This window comes from Phascolarctos cinereus, unplaced genomic scaffold (assembly GCF_003287225.1).
Source record: "Phascolarctos cinereus isolate Bilbo 61053 unplaced genomic scaffold, phaCin_HiC Scaffold_2;HRSCAF=192, whole genome shotgun sequence".
NCBI classification, from domain to species: Eukaryota; Metazoa; Chordata; class Mammalia; order Diprotodontia; family Phascolarctidae; genus Phascolarctos; species Phascolarctos cinereus.
The window spans coordinates 91,739,690-91,755,926 of record NW_027555625.1 but is presented as its reverse complement, the minus strand read 5'-3'; the positions used below and the strand labels follow the sequence as shown (position 1 = coordinate 91,755,926).

General features: G+C 41.7%; 1 long non-coding RNA gene across 2 annotated transcripts; it reads left to right on the top strand.

The window, feature by feature from the left end:
• Positions 1–33: 33 nt before the first annotated feature.
• LOC110218527 (uncharacterized) lies at positions 34–4,323 on the top strand. 2 transcript variants are annotated; one of them, XR_002327335.2, is made up of 3 exons: positions 34–215; positions 404–485; positions 730–4,323. It is a non-coding gene; the product is annotated as an uncharacterized LOC110218527 (long non-coding RNA). The 2 variants fall into 2 exon arrangements; XR_013484560.1 differs by having other exon boundaries at positions 404–4,323.
• Positions 4,324–16,237: the final 11,914 nt, after the last annotated feature.

Genomic DNA, 16,237 nt, shown 5'->3' with positions numbered 1-16,237 from the left:
CCCCGGGGTTGGCGGGGAGGGAGGAGGGGCGCTTCGGGGTAGAAGGGGGCCGCCGTCTCTAGACTAGATTCTGTGGATAGCAGACGAGGCGACTGGGACGCGCACCTCTTCCAAAGTCCCAGCTTCTCCGACTACCCGACGTCTGGGAGGAGCGATTCCGCGCTGGAAATTTCGGGGAACCTCACCTCCTTCACTCTCCATCCCCTCCCTCTCAGGTTCGGGGAGAAGGAGTAACTCGGAACGTCAGGGCAAAGAAATGGGGGAGGGGTGTTGATCTCTCCCAAGGGGCTCCACTCGGCTGTGGGGAATGAAGTCCCCGGAAAGGGTGTGGGGGGGGTTGTGGTTGTTTCTTTGTTTTGTTCTGCTACAAATTATCCCTCTTTTTGCAACATTCCACGCTTAGGGATCGCTCTGGTGCTTCCAGCTCTGAGACGACTTGATAGAGTCCAGTATTTTGGAGGTGTTTCGTCGTTAAGAATATTTATGTATGTGTGTGTGTGCATTTTCAAAAAAAGTACCTATTAATATCTGTTTTGGACTGTCCCCTGCCCCTGCCCCTTATTTGATCAACCCAAGGTGACAGACCCTGTCTTTGCTACGGAAAAATTGGACGCGTATAGTCGATAGAGAGTATGTGTGTGAGTGTGTGTGCGTGTGTGTACGCGCGCGCGCTTGTGTGTATGCTAATTTCCTCCGTAACCTTTAAACTCTCTCTCTTTCTCTGGAAAGCTTGCAGCGGTGGTTAAGTCACGTGAGGGCCGGAGCTCTGGGCTGCTGGGGAAGAACGTCCTCTGCTCTCTGCGCGCCGGAGAAATGAAGCGCAGCCGGGCCAGGATCCTGGCTGGCTGTCCCGCGCCGGCGGAGAGGAGGGCCAGGGGACGCAGAGGGGAGGGCCTCAGCTCACGGGCTCCGGAATACGATTGGCTTTGGAAAGAAACGTGTCAGCAGAGTGGGGAAGGGATAAATGAAATCGTAAATTTTGCAAAAGAAAAAAAAAGTCTCTCCTCCCCTACCCACCAGCCGAACACCGAACGGAATAAAATCTTAACCTAGGTAAGGACCTTGGGCTCGAAGCTCAACCTCCGACCCTGGTACGACAGCTTTGACAGGTGCTCATCTAATTCCTCTAAGGACAGAAAACAGACCATTTCATTTTGTTCGTGTTCGAGCGCACCTACTCGTGAAAAAATTTTTTATAGAATCGAATTCTGTCTCCAGCAGTCCTCATTTTGCTATCTGAAGTGACCTAGAATAATAATAATAGTAATAATACTTAGCATTTACATAGCTTAAAGATTTGCAAAGAGCTTTCCAAATCTTATTCCGCTTATCCATGCAACCCCCCTGGGAGGGAGGGCAATACCTGTCAGGAACAAAATTAATCCCTCTTCCACAATCTAGACCTGGACTGTGGAGGTCAAATAGACTGAAGAGTTAGGCATTTCTCCAGATAATTCAGTTGACATAATTTTTTTTTTGGAGGCAATTTTTAATAAATCTGAAAAACAAAAATGCCGTTGGGACAAAATAATGTAGCGGGAAGGGCAGGGGAGGCCCAGTACAAATGGAAGTGTCTCAAAGCGACCTGACAGGTCTGTTCTGAGGGGAACAGCTTCATCATCAGGGACAAGGAGGAAAAGCCCATCCCCTCATCACACTCTGGCTTGGCGACACCCAAGCATGCCCCGAGGATTACTCCAGAAAACAGAGAACAGTGGAAATCATGCCGCTGCTGTCAAATTAAGATCCTCTCCCCTGGATGAATTCCAAGGATCAACTCATTTCAAGGCCACCACAGTAAACACGAACAGAGGTCTCTTTCCCATGGCCTCAGGGCTAAGCCTGGGTTGCCCCAAGCCAGGCCCTACACCCACCCCGGGGGTGTCCCGCAAGCACCTGGTGAACCAACTTGGGTCACTTACATGGAGCTGGGAACGCCCATCTCTGGCCTCCTCCTTCCCGCGGGTCAAGCACTAGCCCTTGGGCTTGCTTCTTCCTTGAAAGGGCCACAGTCTGCTCTGCTCTGAGCCATGGAGAAGCCCCCACCCCCACCCCCAATCGCACTCAGCTACTCAGGTGTGTGTCTCGAGTCAAAGGAGGGGTCTGGTTGAGAAGATGATGGTCAGCGGACATAATTCGAATTGATACAAAACTTATAAAAACACTGTTTTAGAACTATCCCATAAGGCAAATAACTTAGAGCCTTTTAAAGTTTGTAAAGGGCCTTACAGGCAGTATTTAATTAAAAATAGCATGATGGATCTAAAGCTGGAAGGGGTTTCAGCAGCCAGTTAGTACAGTCCATTCATTTTACAGATGAAGAAAATGAGGCCTAAATCAAGGAAAGTGACAGACCAATAATAAGTGACAGCCAGAACCAGAACCCTATTCTGTCCAGGTACCCTATGCTGTTCCCTGCACCGTGCTTTCTTTTGAATGCCCCCCTACTTAGACACACACACACACACACACACACACACACACACACACAATCTCCATAATGCTGTATTTCCATGCTTATCCTGGACAATACAGTTCTTGATGGGTCAAACAAGTCACTATAGAATTACTGGAATGTCATCCCTGTTGCTCAGAAGACCGACAGGATGCTTACTTGGTGACAATGGTGATTCCTCAAGTGCAAAAGACTGAGAACTAGGAATTGATTCCCAAATGACACAGATCTAAATCGACTTCTTGAGGACCTGTTATCTTAATAAGGAAGGGGGGGAGAAAGTAAATTACTGTGGCCACCATCAGATTTCTTTTCTGTAGGTACATTAGTTGTTGTCTGCTCCTGTCTGACTCTTCTGGACCCCATTTGGAGTTTTCCTGGCTGAGATACCAGAATGGTTTGCTATTTCCTTCCCCAGCTCGTTTTACAGATGAGGAAACTGAGGCAAACAGAGTTAAGTGACTTGCTCAGGATCACATGGGCACAAATTGTCTGAGGCAAGATTTAAACTTGGGTTTTCCTGACTCCAGGATCGGTGTTCTGTCCACTACACACCACCTAATTACCCAGGTACATTAGTAGAGGCTAGGTGGTACAGTGGAAAGAGTACCTGGCCTAGAGTCAGGAAGAACTAAGTTCAAATCGGGTCTCAGAAACCTGCTAGCTGTGTGATCTGGGCAAGTCACTTAACCCCATTTGCCTCAGTTTTTCATATGTAAAAATGGCAAATCACTCCAGTATCTGCCAAGAAAAGCACAAACAGGCTCTTGAAGAGTCAGACATGACTAAACAACAACAAAAAATATATAATTTGAAAATATACTCTAGAGCATATTGGGAAGGAAGTATTTATGTAACAGCTACTATGTACCAGGTACTGAACTACGTGCCTGTGAAGTAGATGATCTTACCAATTCCAAAAGAGCCATGATGGAAAATGCTGTCCACATTCCAGAGAAAGAACTATGGAGTCTGAATGCAGCATACTATTTTCTCTTTCTTTTGTTGTTTTCTTGTTTTTTTCTTTGTCATGGTTTTGCCCTTTTATTTCTAATTCTTCTTTCACAACATGACTAATGTGCAAAAATGTTTAATATGAACATAAATGTATAGCCTACATCAGATTGCATGCTATCTTGGGGAGGGGGGAGGGAAATTTAAAATTCAAAATCTTATAAAAGTGGATGTTGAAAACTAAAAATAAATAAGTAATTTTTTAAAAAAGAGAGAAACAAAGAACCCACATGGACAAAACTATTTATAAGCATCTCTATTTGTTGTGGCCAAGAATTGGAAACTAAGGGGATGCCCATCAATTGGGGAATGGCTGAACAAGTTGTGGTATATGAATATAATGGAATACTATTGTGCTATAAGAAATGATGAGCAGGCAGACTTCAGAAAAACCTGGAAAAACTTGTATGGACTGATGCTGAGTGAAGTGAGCAGAACGAGGAGAACGTTGTATACAGTAACAGCCACATTGTACAGTGACTAACTTTGATAGACTTAGCCCTTCTCAGAAAGGCAAGGATCTAAGACAGTTCCAAAAGGTTCATAAAGGAAAATGCTATCCACATCCAAAGAAAGAACTATGGAGTTTGAATGTAGATTGAGGCATAATATTTGCTCTTTTGTTTTCTTCTGTTTTGTTTTGTTTCCTCTTTCTTGTGGTTCCTTCTATTGGTTCTAATTCTTCCTTACAATGTGACTAATATGAAAATATGTTTAATAGGAATGTATATGTATAGCCTATATCAGACTGTGCACCATCTTGGGGAGGGGGAGAAAAATTTAAAACTCAAAAGCTTATGGAAGTGATTGTTGATAAATCAAAATAAATTAATAAAAAAAGAAATTAAAAAGTAGGTGCTCTTATCTCCATTTTACCAATAAAGAAACTAAGGCAAACAGAGTTTAAGTGACTTGCCAAGGAACACACAGCTAGTAAGTAACTGAGTCTGTATTTGAACTTAGGTCTTCCTGATTTGCTTTGGGTTTTTTTTATTTTTTTATTTTTTTTATTTTTAGGCAATTGGGGTTAAGTGACTTGCCCAGGGTCACATAGCCAGTAAGTGTTAAGTGTTTGGTCTGAGGCTGGATTTGAACTCAGGTCTTCCTGGCTTCAGGGCAGGTGCTCTATCCATTGTGCCACCTAGCTGCCCCAGGTCTTCCTGATTTGAGGCCCAACAATCTATCCTGGACCACCAGCTGCCTCTGGGTTGAATTGGGGAGTTTCAGTGTGATGTCATACATACTCAAATTCAGAACCTTAAGCAAATCAAATAAATGAAAGTGTCTGACTGTCATCTCAAAGATTAAATGTTCTTAAACCTGCTAATTTACAAAGTGTCAGGAACCAAACAGCATTGCCTAGCATCCTGGCTAGGGTTATTGAAAGATAGCATTACCCACATGTACAAAAATATTTATAGCAGTTCTTTTTGCAGTGGCCAAGAATTGGAACTGAGGGGATGCCCATCAGTTGGGGAATGGCTGAACAAGTTGTGGTATGTAAATGTAATGGAATACCATTGTGCTATAAGAAATGATGAGCAGGTGGACTTCAGAAAAATCTGGCAAGATTTATATGAACTGATGCTGAGTGAAGTGAGCAGAACCAGGAAAACATTGTACACAGTAACAGCCACATTGTACAATGACTAACTTTGATAAACTTAGCTTTTCTCAGCAGTGCAAGGATCTAAGACAATCCAAAAGGCTCATGAAGGAAAATGCTATCCACATCCAGAGAAAGAACTATGGAGTCTGAATATAGATGGAAGCATACTATTTTGCTTTCTTTTTTTTGTTTGTTTTGTTTTTTCTGTCTCCTGGTTCTTCCCATTCGTTCTAGTTCTTCTTTACAACATGAGTAATGTGAAAATATGTTTAATAAGAATGTGTATATAGAGTCTATATCAGATTGCACACTGTCTTGGAGAGGAGGGTGGGGAAGTGGAGAAAATTTAAAACTCAAAAGCTTATGGAAGTGATATTGAAAACTAAAAACAAATTAATTAACATTTTGAAAAAGAAAGCATTTATGCTCAAAGATTTTAATCTATTTTGAATTCTTGGATTCCACAAATTCCATAACTATAATTTGACCTTATTCTTCAATCACTACAGTGTTCCTTTTTCTCACGAGAGAGGACTATCATCTGGGAAAACAATGCTTGATGACTGAGACAGGTGTCTTTGGTACATGTTTAATTCAGACAGAAATGTTGGTGATCTGATTCAGGTTTTTGGTCTTGACCTATGATTGCATCAGTGTGGAGAAACTCCTTCCTTGATGCAGATCAGCAACCTTCCTGTATTTTATGATCTCTATAGTGGTGCCTGGGGCACTGAGAGATTCAATGTTATCTGTTGCCACAAGATGGTTCATGTCAGAGTCAGCAGGGAAATCCAATTTTTCCTGACTCCAAGGCATGTGTGGCTGCCTTGGTGCAGAAGGTAACAGTAGCACTTGTCTCACGGGGCTGTTGTAAGGATCAAGGAATTGTATGGACATAAATTTATAGCTTGAAGGGACCCTCCAGGTCCTCTAAAGCCAACCTCTTCATTTTACAGGTGAGGAAACAGACAGGTTATGATTTGCCCAAGGTTACACAGGGAGTGAGTGGCAGAGCCACGTTTTAAACTCAGGTCTTGGATTCTAGAACCTTTAACTGCACCATACTTCACTTAATCCAATGTAGAGAAAGCCCTTTGCAAACTTTAATCTCTGTCACTTTATTATATGCAACATTGCTATGTACACCATCCTACTATCTCTTCATTTTTAAACATTGTTCTCTTCTGCCTTTTTCCAAACTTGGCAGAGTTAAAACATTCACATCTCATTGGGGATTGTGGAGATGTCAGATCTGAGCTTTTGAAATGATCATTTCTGAACTGAGTGAAAAAAAAAGTCTCCATATTTGCCTTGGGGGAAATTCCTTCAATGGATTGCATTTCTTTAGACTACTGATAAAAAAAAAATCAACAGCATTTGGGGTCGCGGTGGGGGTGGGGTGGGGGGATGGAGAGAATGCGACTTAAAATCAGAAATTTCCAATCAAAATAATGCCTCACTCCTTAATTCTAAGTGCTCTGAGCAACTGAAGATAGCAAATTGCAATAATCATCTTGACAAGAGCTTATCATCTATGGTCATTTTAAATTCTAAAATTTTATGAATATTAGCCAGCATTTATTCATAAAGCACTTTAAGGTTTACAGAGCACTTTACAAATATTGTCTCATTTTATCCTCACAACAACCTTGGAGGGAGGTACTATTATCTCCATTTAATAGAGATAAAGAAACTGAGGCAGGCAGAAGGTAAGTGACTTGCTAAGGGTCACACATTTAGTTAAGTATCTGATTTGATTTGAACTCAGGTCTTTCTGACTCTGAGTCTTTCCCATGATCTATCCAATGTCCCATTTGCCTGACTATTGATTCTATATATGCAATCCTGAATATGTCCAGTTGGCACAAGACTTTATTTCAGTGAATGTTACCTGGGTCCCAAGTGTAGCTGGGTTATTTTGTGATACTCGATTACTCTGGAGAAGAGGAGAAGGAAAGAAAGAAGGAAGGAGATGTTCTAAGAACTATTGTCTCCTATATGGAGACCCCCCCCAAACACTGGAACACCTGGAGATAAAGAATGAATCCAGGTCTGATCTCTGGTTTACACTCTGCATGAGCAAAGACAGTTTTTTTCAGCTTTTGGACAGCTCTGATTAGGAAATGTTTCTTTACTTGAATCCTGAATTCACCTCTTTGAAACTTGCACCCCTTGCTCTTAATTCTGCCAGATAAATCCAATCCCTCTTCCAGACGATGGTCCTCCTGGGAGACTTCTGTCTTTTTCCCTGTGATCAAATGTAAAAATACCTTAATGTTGTATTTAAAGTTCTTCAAAACCTGGCCCCCACTCTACGTTTCCAGTCTCATTACCTCTATCCCCTGCTCCTATGGTCCAACCATACTGGCCATGGCTCACCCACAACTTTTTGTCTTCCATCTTGGTGCCTTTACACTAATGTCCTCCATACCCAAAATGCTTTCTCTTCTTACCTCCAACTCTTGGAATTCTTAATTTCCTTCAAAATCCAGCTAAAGTGTTACCTTCTACATGAGGCCTTTCCTGGTCCCACCAACTGCTAGTCCTTTTCCCTTCAAAGTTACCTAATCTTATCTACAGATATACATTTGTGTATATACATGTGTTCATATATTGATGTTATTCAGTCATTATATCATGTCCAACTCTATGTGACCCCAAGGGGTTTTCTTGGCAAAGACACTGGAATGGTTTGCTATTTTCTTCTCCAGTGTATCCCCACTGATACACTGAGGAACTGAGGCAAATAGGGATTAAATGACTTGTCCAGGTTCATACAGCTAGTAAGTGTCTGAGGCAGTATTTGAACTCAGATCTTCCTTACTCCAGGCCTAGTGCTCTATCTTCTGCACCACCTAGCTGCCTCTGTTCAGGGCATATATACACATATAATCATCTATACACGTACATGTACGCAGACATACATTCACACATGCTGTTTCCTCCATTAGAATGTAAACTTCTTGAGGGCAGGAACTATTTCCCTTTTGGTTTTGTGTCCCTAGTGAATGTATAGTGTCTGACACATAGTAGGTGCTTAATAGATGCTCTTTTGACTGATTAATATCCCTAGTTATTCACCTGATCCTCAGATGACACATACTTCAGGTGTTTCACCATCCTCAATCACTGAATCTTACATTTAGAACTGGAAAGTACTTTAGAGGTCACTTAGTTGACCCCTCTCATTTTAAATATAAGGAAACTGAGGTCTAGAGAGTTAAGTGTCTTGCCCAAGGTCACGCAGGCAGTTAGTGGAAAAGCCGGGATTCAAACTCCAGCTTCATGATTCCAATGCAAGCAGTATTTCTTCTAAATCACATGGCCTTTCGTGTTGCTCTCCTCTAGAATTAGTCTAGCTAATCATCGCCCTTGCTGAAGTGTGGTGGCCCAAAACTGAATATGATACCCCAGGTGTGGTTTGACCAGAGCAGATTGGAACTGGGCCATATTCATTCTGCCTTTCTTAATGTAGCAGAACATCACATTAGCCTATTCAGCTGCCCTGTCACCCTGTATTGAATCTGTAGTCTCTGAGACCCCCAGATCTTTTTTCAGATAAACTACTGCCGAGCCACACCTCTCTCATTTTGTGCTTGTCAAGTTGATTCTTTTGAACCCAAAGACTTTTCATTTATCCCTGTTAAATGTTATCTTATTAGATTCAGCCCCAAATTTAACTATTTTTAAAAAGTCTTTTTGAATCCTGAATCTGCCGCTTGGAATAACAAATATCCTTTTGTGTGTCTGCAAAATTTCTAAGCGTGTTATCTGTGCCTTATTAGAGTCATAGTAGACAGTATGGGTACAGTGAAAAAAGCACTGGCTATGGAATGAGAGAACCTGGGTTCAAATTCCACATTTGATGCTTTTACCTTTGTAACCTTGGGCAACTCATTTAACATCCTTGGGCCTCATTTTCCTCATCTATAAAATGAGGGAGAGGAGGCTGACTCAGATGACCTCTGAGGTCCCTGCTAGGTCTATGATCCCATGACCTTAAACAATAAAGGCACAAGCACAAATTTCTGGGGCACTCTACTACAGACCACAAAATGTTAATGAGCTTTGGAATGGTCGGTTGTCTATCTTATATTCTACAAGTGCTCAGGTGAAGAAATTTGATCACCAGGGTAGTGGAACATAACAGCCCAGCAACCAAAAAGCAAACACTTCCAGAACTCAGCTGGCCCTCTGCCAGACCCACACTCAGCTGGCTCCTTGCCCCACTAGGCCCCAGTGACTGCCCCTCAGGTTTTAGCTCCTCACCTGTCATTCTCTTACGGGTTTTTATTATAGCTTCCAGCTCTGCTGGGATCTCTGGTGCACTAGACCAGTATCTGAGCTTCATCTAAACCTTAATCCAGGTAGAGGGATGCTAGAGTAGGGGGTGGGAAGAGACATTGGTGAAAGGAGCACACTCAGCTGTCTCCTCCCTTTCAATTCAATAAATATATATGATGCCTACTATGTACCAGGAGATAGAAAAAAAAAGCACTAAAAAGTGCTAAGCATTAGGGATACAAAAAGAAGCAAAAGACAGTCCCTGCCCTCAATCGAATGGGGAAGACAACATGCAAACAAATATATACAAAGCAAGCTTCATACAGGATAAATAGAAAATAATTAAAAGAGGGAAGGCACTGGAATTAAGAAGGGTTGGGGAAGGCATTCTGTAGAAGCTGGGACTTTAGTTTGAACTTGAAGCCAGAGAGATCAGTAGTTATAGCAGAAGAGGAAGAGCATTCCAGGCATGGGGGACAGCCAGAGGAAGATGCCCAGAGATTTTTGCTCCCACCCACCGATAAGCCACATCCTACTAGGAAAAAAATCGCTAAATAGCCTACTTTGTCTTTCATTCTGATCTGGATCTCTGAAGTAATCTGATCAATCATTTGATCCACAAATATTAGTGGAGTGCCTACTGTGTGTACAAAGCACTTGTTGGAAGTATTGTGATGGAAGTAAGCATGGTCCCTGTTCCCAAGGAGATTGCAATATAGTTGAGAAGAACAATTGTACATTTACTACACATGTGACCTTGGACAAGTCATTCAACCTATCTTGGCCTCAGTTTCCTCCTCTGTAAAATGAGTCAGTGCCTGAAGTCTCTTCCAAGTCCAGTTTTCTGTGGTCCATCAATATGGACCACCATTTGGCCAACCAAACACATTGGGAGGCACAGGGCCCCAAATGAGGGAACTGGAAAAGATGAGCTCCACAATCCTCTCCAGCCCTAAATCCTAGGATCCTGTAACTCCAGATGATAAGGTTGTTCCTGCCTCTTATCTAGGACAGCAGCTGTGTAAACTAGGCTTTCCTTTCAATCACCCCACCCCCAACTCCCTTGCCCATCTTTCCCCCACAGCCTTAAGTTCCTTTGAGCACTTTTAGAACCAGATTGCTTATGACCATCTTGACCAGCACTAACGTTATACAATTAGAACCAAGGAAAATGTCGGAATTGGAAGAGACCTAGAGAATATATGATCAATCCCTTCATTCTACATATTGGGGAAACTGAGGCCAAAAAGATGAATTGATTTGCTAGAGAGTAAGAGGGCCAATACTAGGACCCAACTCTTGATGTAGTCTATCCCAACTATACAACCTAAAGGTATTTCTTCAATTATACAAGTGTATATAGCAAACTATACAACCGAAAGATGGCCAATTCATGGTCAGTTAAGGGCTATTGGGGGCTTATTGTTAAGGAAGAGCCTTAGCAGCATTCGTTCCCCATTGTAGAACTGATTGTATTGGAAAGTAGGGTGTATTTGGAATCTTATGCCTGTCACACAGTTTATATGGCTCTTATTCCCAGACCAGAGTTGGGACTCCAAGCTCTATGGGAGCATATCGCCCTCTGGTGGAGTGAGCATGCAAAGACCACTCTGGCTTCCACAACTATAACCGTTAATGTCCCTGCCTCACAGCCAAGTTCCCAGGACACTCCTTGTCTTCTCCCAATCCTTTTCAGAGTAGGTGGGAGGGGAACTTTTCCCTAACTCAGTCCTCTTTGTTTCTCTGTCTCCAACTCCCCAGGTATCTCCTGCACCTTCACTTTCCAGGCTGGGCCTAGAGCCCATTTGCCTGGTCTCTGGAAAAGAAGCCATTGGCTGTTCCCATTTCCTTCTGCAATGTGCCCTCCCACCCCCAAAGAAGAGGGAAAAGAGCCCAGAAAAGCAGCTATCTTGGCCTAGGAGAGGATTTGGCAGGGGGAGAGAAAGAGAGAAGGTGCAAGCCCTCCTTCCAGTTGGTTTGGATACTCAAAACACTCGACTGGGCTGGCCTAGTAACAGGTCACTCAGGGCCACTCAAAGGTTCTACCCTCCCAAAAGAGCTGGCTCAGAACAGCAACAGAACAAAGAGAATGAGAGGAGCAGGATGTACGGGACCAGGGCACGGAGGAAAGCAAGACTCAGAGAAAAGAAGGTTAAGGGATAAGGGCTAGATGCTGAGAACACACAAAGCACTCTTGCCAGGAGAGGTCCTCAGCAACATTGAGGAGCAGTCAACATCTATCTTGACCACCCTTTGATCTCCACTTCCAAGGATGATCTTTTCCCTTTCTAGCATTCCCTACCACCACCACTGCCACACTAAGATGCCCAATGCCCTCCCGCTCTCCTCTAATTGCCCAGCTCACCTTCACTAAAAGCTCCCATCTTTAGCCTATTGCTAGTGATATAAAATTATTCCCTCTCCCAGAATCATAGTTTCTCCTCCAAATTTCCATATTCTTGCCTCTTTCATCCCCAGTTAGTCACCACTTAGGAAATCTAACTTATAAATGTAGTTACACTTAAGTGTGATGGCTGTTACTTGGCACCACTTTTTTCTCTAAATGCTTACAAACCATCCCTATCCTATGACTCTGAGATTAAGAGAAGAGAAGGTAAACATATGGCAGGGGAGTAGCATGGAGCTGAGACCAAGGGAAGCTAGCAGTTGTGCTACTCAATGAGAGTGAAATAAAACCTATAGCTCTCCTTTCACCTACTTTCCGGGTGACTTTGACTGTGAGCCCTTCCCCAGTTTCTAATACTTTGTTTAAATGTTCTTAAGAAAAACGAGCAGCTAGGTGGTACCATGGATAGAGCATTGAGCTTGGCATCAGGAAGACTCATCTTCCTGAGTCCAAATCTGGACAGTTACTAGCTGTGTGACCCTGGGTAAGTCACTTAACCCTGTTTGCCTCAGTTTTCCCATTTGTCAAATGAGCTGGAGAAGGAAATGGCAAACCACTCCAGTATCTCTGCCAAGAAAATCCCAAAGACGGTCACTAAAAATAGAATGTGACTGAACAAAAGGAACAGTGTTCCCCAGGGCCGTGTCATGTAGGCTGGGCTCCCTTTTCCTACATCCCTATCCCTCACATAGTTCTTTTTTTTAGGGGGTGGGGTGACACAGTTGGAATTAAGTGACTTACTCAGAGTCACACAGCTAGCTAGTAAGTGTCTGAGGCCACATTTGAACTGAGATCCTCCTGACTCCAGGGCCAGTGTTCTATCCACTGCTCTGCCTAGCTGCCCCTACATACTTCTTTTTCTTTAAGAGATATTAAAACTCTCCTTGAGAATTGATTGGCTCTGGACACTAAGGTTCAAACATGGCTTTTTGAGTACAAAAGTCCAGGAGAAACTTCAACTCGCTCTATAAAGCTTCTGACCTCAGATAGTATGAGTAAACCTGGGAAACTACACTAAGCTCCTTACTGGATATCCTTCTGAAATATCCTTTCCCTACTATGAGTAAGAGTATCTTTTCTGGTCAACTTTTAGGTCTTATACAAACATTTCTTTTTGTTCTAGCATTGACCCTGAGGTACCATATTGGTCTGATTAATCCTGGCCTGTAACAAATGTTTATTTATATTTATTATTTTACACTGAAATAAATTACATGGCCATTACCAGTGATTTTTGTTTAAGCCTATGAGTTTGTGGTTTGATATTGAAAGAGGGGAACCTAAAACATGGGAGATTTCCTCCGTTATAGTAGAGTAGCCGTTGAACTGACCAGAGAGAATTTTTTTAATAGTTTTGGTGATTTTTTTTGAGAGTATTTTAAAGCATACCCACTGGATTCCCTTTGAACCTGGTAAAACAAAGAATTTGTAAGACTAGACAACAGAAGATTAAGGATCAGAAAGTTAGTGTTTTTGTTCTTGTCTGTACCAGGGAGAAACTATTCATAGTCTAATGTCACACATCCATACCTCATAGGTCACTATGTAACCATATTTGTTCTAGCTTTCTCAGTCAAATAATTATTTCTGATAGAGGCAACAAATAAAATAACAGTTGAGAGCTGCTATCTTCTCTCCATCACCCATTATCATTGTTCAACTCACCTGAACTGTAGTTTAGTCATTGCTTTGATCTGGTTTTTGCTCCCAACATAGGTTAAAGTCCTTGTTGTTGCCGTTAGTATTTATTATAGGGTTACAGATTCCACAGCTTTAAGTGAAAAATGGCCAAGGCACCACATTATTGGAAAAGGACAAATATTGTGTTAAATTTTTAAAAAGAGAAGTCTACAAATTGTTGGCCAAGTGAGCTTGGCTTTGATTTCTAGGATAATTCTAGAGTCTATTATTAAAAGAATAGTTAGGGAACACCTAGAAAGGGAAGTAATGATTTCTCTCCAGATGGAACTTATGAAGGAGTAGAATCAAGAGCAGAATCAAAAGGCCTTCCATGGTTGATCTATGTATATGAACTCAACCAGTAAGAGGTTGACAAAGAAGCACTAAACAAGCAACTGAAACATGCATATTTGCTTAGATATGTGTAGAAGTTACGGAGAGCAATTTAGGATCATATCATTCCCACCAGATATTATAGAAAGACATCCATAAAAAGCCCAGGCTAGCCAGGCCTTCAGGAAGACCTGACACTATCGAGATTGCCCTGGTCTCTACCCTTGCCTTCTTACTTCCTGCTTTGGGGCAATCCCATAATCTATCTGGGATTCTTGAATGTTCATGTGGCTTAAATGAGATGGGAGTCACCATCTTCCCTAATACTGCCTCCTAATGTCCTTCAGGCATATGCCATATGACCTGTCTCTGTGCCCTACAGAATCCCTGGCATTGTCATCTGATTTACTGACATAGCCTAAGGCCTCTTATGGCCTTGGCATCTGACCTGTCCCTAGAACATCTAGGATTTTCCATCTTTCCTGTAGTTAAACTTTATTTTATGTGTTTTCTCCCATGATTAGAGTGTGACCTCCCTGAGAGCAGGGATTGTAGCTTTTTCTTTTTGTATCCCCAACACTTAACACACGGCTTGGTACATAGTAAACACTTAAACAATGGTTTTTGTATTCATTCATTCATCCATGCAGATTATTCAATGAAGTAGTGGAAATTGTGCAACTTATCACTATAGCTTGCAAAAATGTAGTATCTACTGGATGGGTAGAAAGGCAGAATTAGTAGCTGAAGTTATACACTAGAAGCTTTCTCTGTAAACTAACATATGGTATCCTTGAGAATTCAGGTCATAAAGTATACTGGAACTGGAACATTGTTTCCCGCAACCATCCAGATAGAACATTGATACATACAAATTTAAGAACAACATTTTTAATAGATGTCATCATACTATACGGTTATATCACCAACTCCACACTACATGGAAGGAAAAACTTTCACAGTCTAGAGACCTACCAGAAGAAATGAAGACCAGATGGGAACAAGACAGTCCTTCGAATAACACCAGTCCCCTTTCTTTCTGTTTTTGATTTTTCGTGTGGTTTCCACCTCTAATCTTGGTTTGGAGTTAGGGCAAAGAATCATGAGTTGTTAGAGGTTGTGGGAGTGATGTGGGTATAGCCAGAGATAAGACTTTGGTGGTGAAGGGAAAGGGAAATGGAAGATTAAGAGGCTTAATTCAATTTCATTTAATTCAGTCAATATTCATCATTATCATTAATATTCATTTACATAGGAGACGTTAGTCTAGATGCTACAGATGCAAAGATGAAAAACAATACAGTCCCTTCTTCCAAGATCTTTCAATCTAATTGTAGGGATGAAACAAAAATGCAAATACTTATAATACACATCAGAATAAGATTAAGTGTACAGGAGAGGTCAAAAAGAGTAATTCAAGAAATTCAAGGAGATAGGGGAGGGGAGAATCTCTTCCGGCTGAAGGGATAAAGAATAGTACCTGAGTTAAGACTTGAAGGAGAGTAAGGAAGCAATAGTCAAAGGCAGCACAGGAGTCTGTTCATAGTATGAGAGACTGGATGTGCAAAGGTAGAGGTGGTGAGAGAGGGCACAATGAGATTAGGAATCAATCAGTAGGAATCAGTCCAGTCTGACCGAAGACTATGAAATTTCTGGAAAGAGAAATTAGAACCAGATCGTGAAGAGGCTTTGAATGTCAAATTAAAGAGCTTATATTTTATTTGGTTGGTAATTGGGAAGTCACTGAAAGACCCTGTGCAAGAAGAATGATGTCATCAGACCTGTGCATTAAGAAGATTATTTTGCCATAAGTGATATTCACAAATTGGAGAAGAAAAAAAAACTGTAGAAAGGGAAGGAGACCAGACTGCAGAGAGGAAGGGAGGAAGACTAAATTGGAAGGCTAAAGAGAATGCCTAGATTCATGGACCTTTAGAGCTGGAAGATGCCTTAGAAATAATCTAGCCCAACACTCTCATTTTATAGATGATAAAACAGGCATAGAGAAAGTGATTTGTACAAATTCACAGTTAGTTTGGAGAAGGAAATGGCAAACCATTCCAATATCTTTACCAAGAAAACCCCAAATGAGGTTACAAAGAGGCAGACATGACTGAAAATGACTGAACAACAACAACACAGAGCCAGTTAGTGGCACAGTAGGAACTAGAACCCCAGGTCTTCTGAAATCCAATCCATTGCTCAGTCTACGATGTCATTCTACCGTGCTGCTATCCTTTGCTTGCTAAAATTCCAGGTTGTCTGAAAGGTGTTCTAGATCAGAGGTGTCAAGAACAAATACTAGCAACAGAAATCAGATTAAAATGTAATTGGGAAATATTTAACAAAATAAATAAAAATATAATAGAATATAAATATTGTTAATATGTGGTTTTCTAAGGTAACATACTGCTTGCAGGGATCCTTACATATGGCTTATGGCCCCTATTTCCAT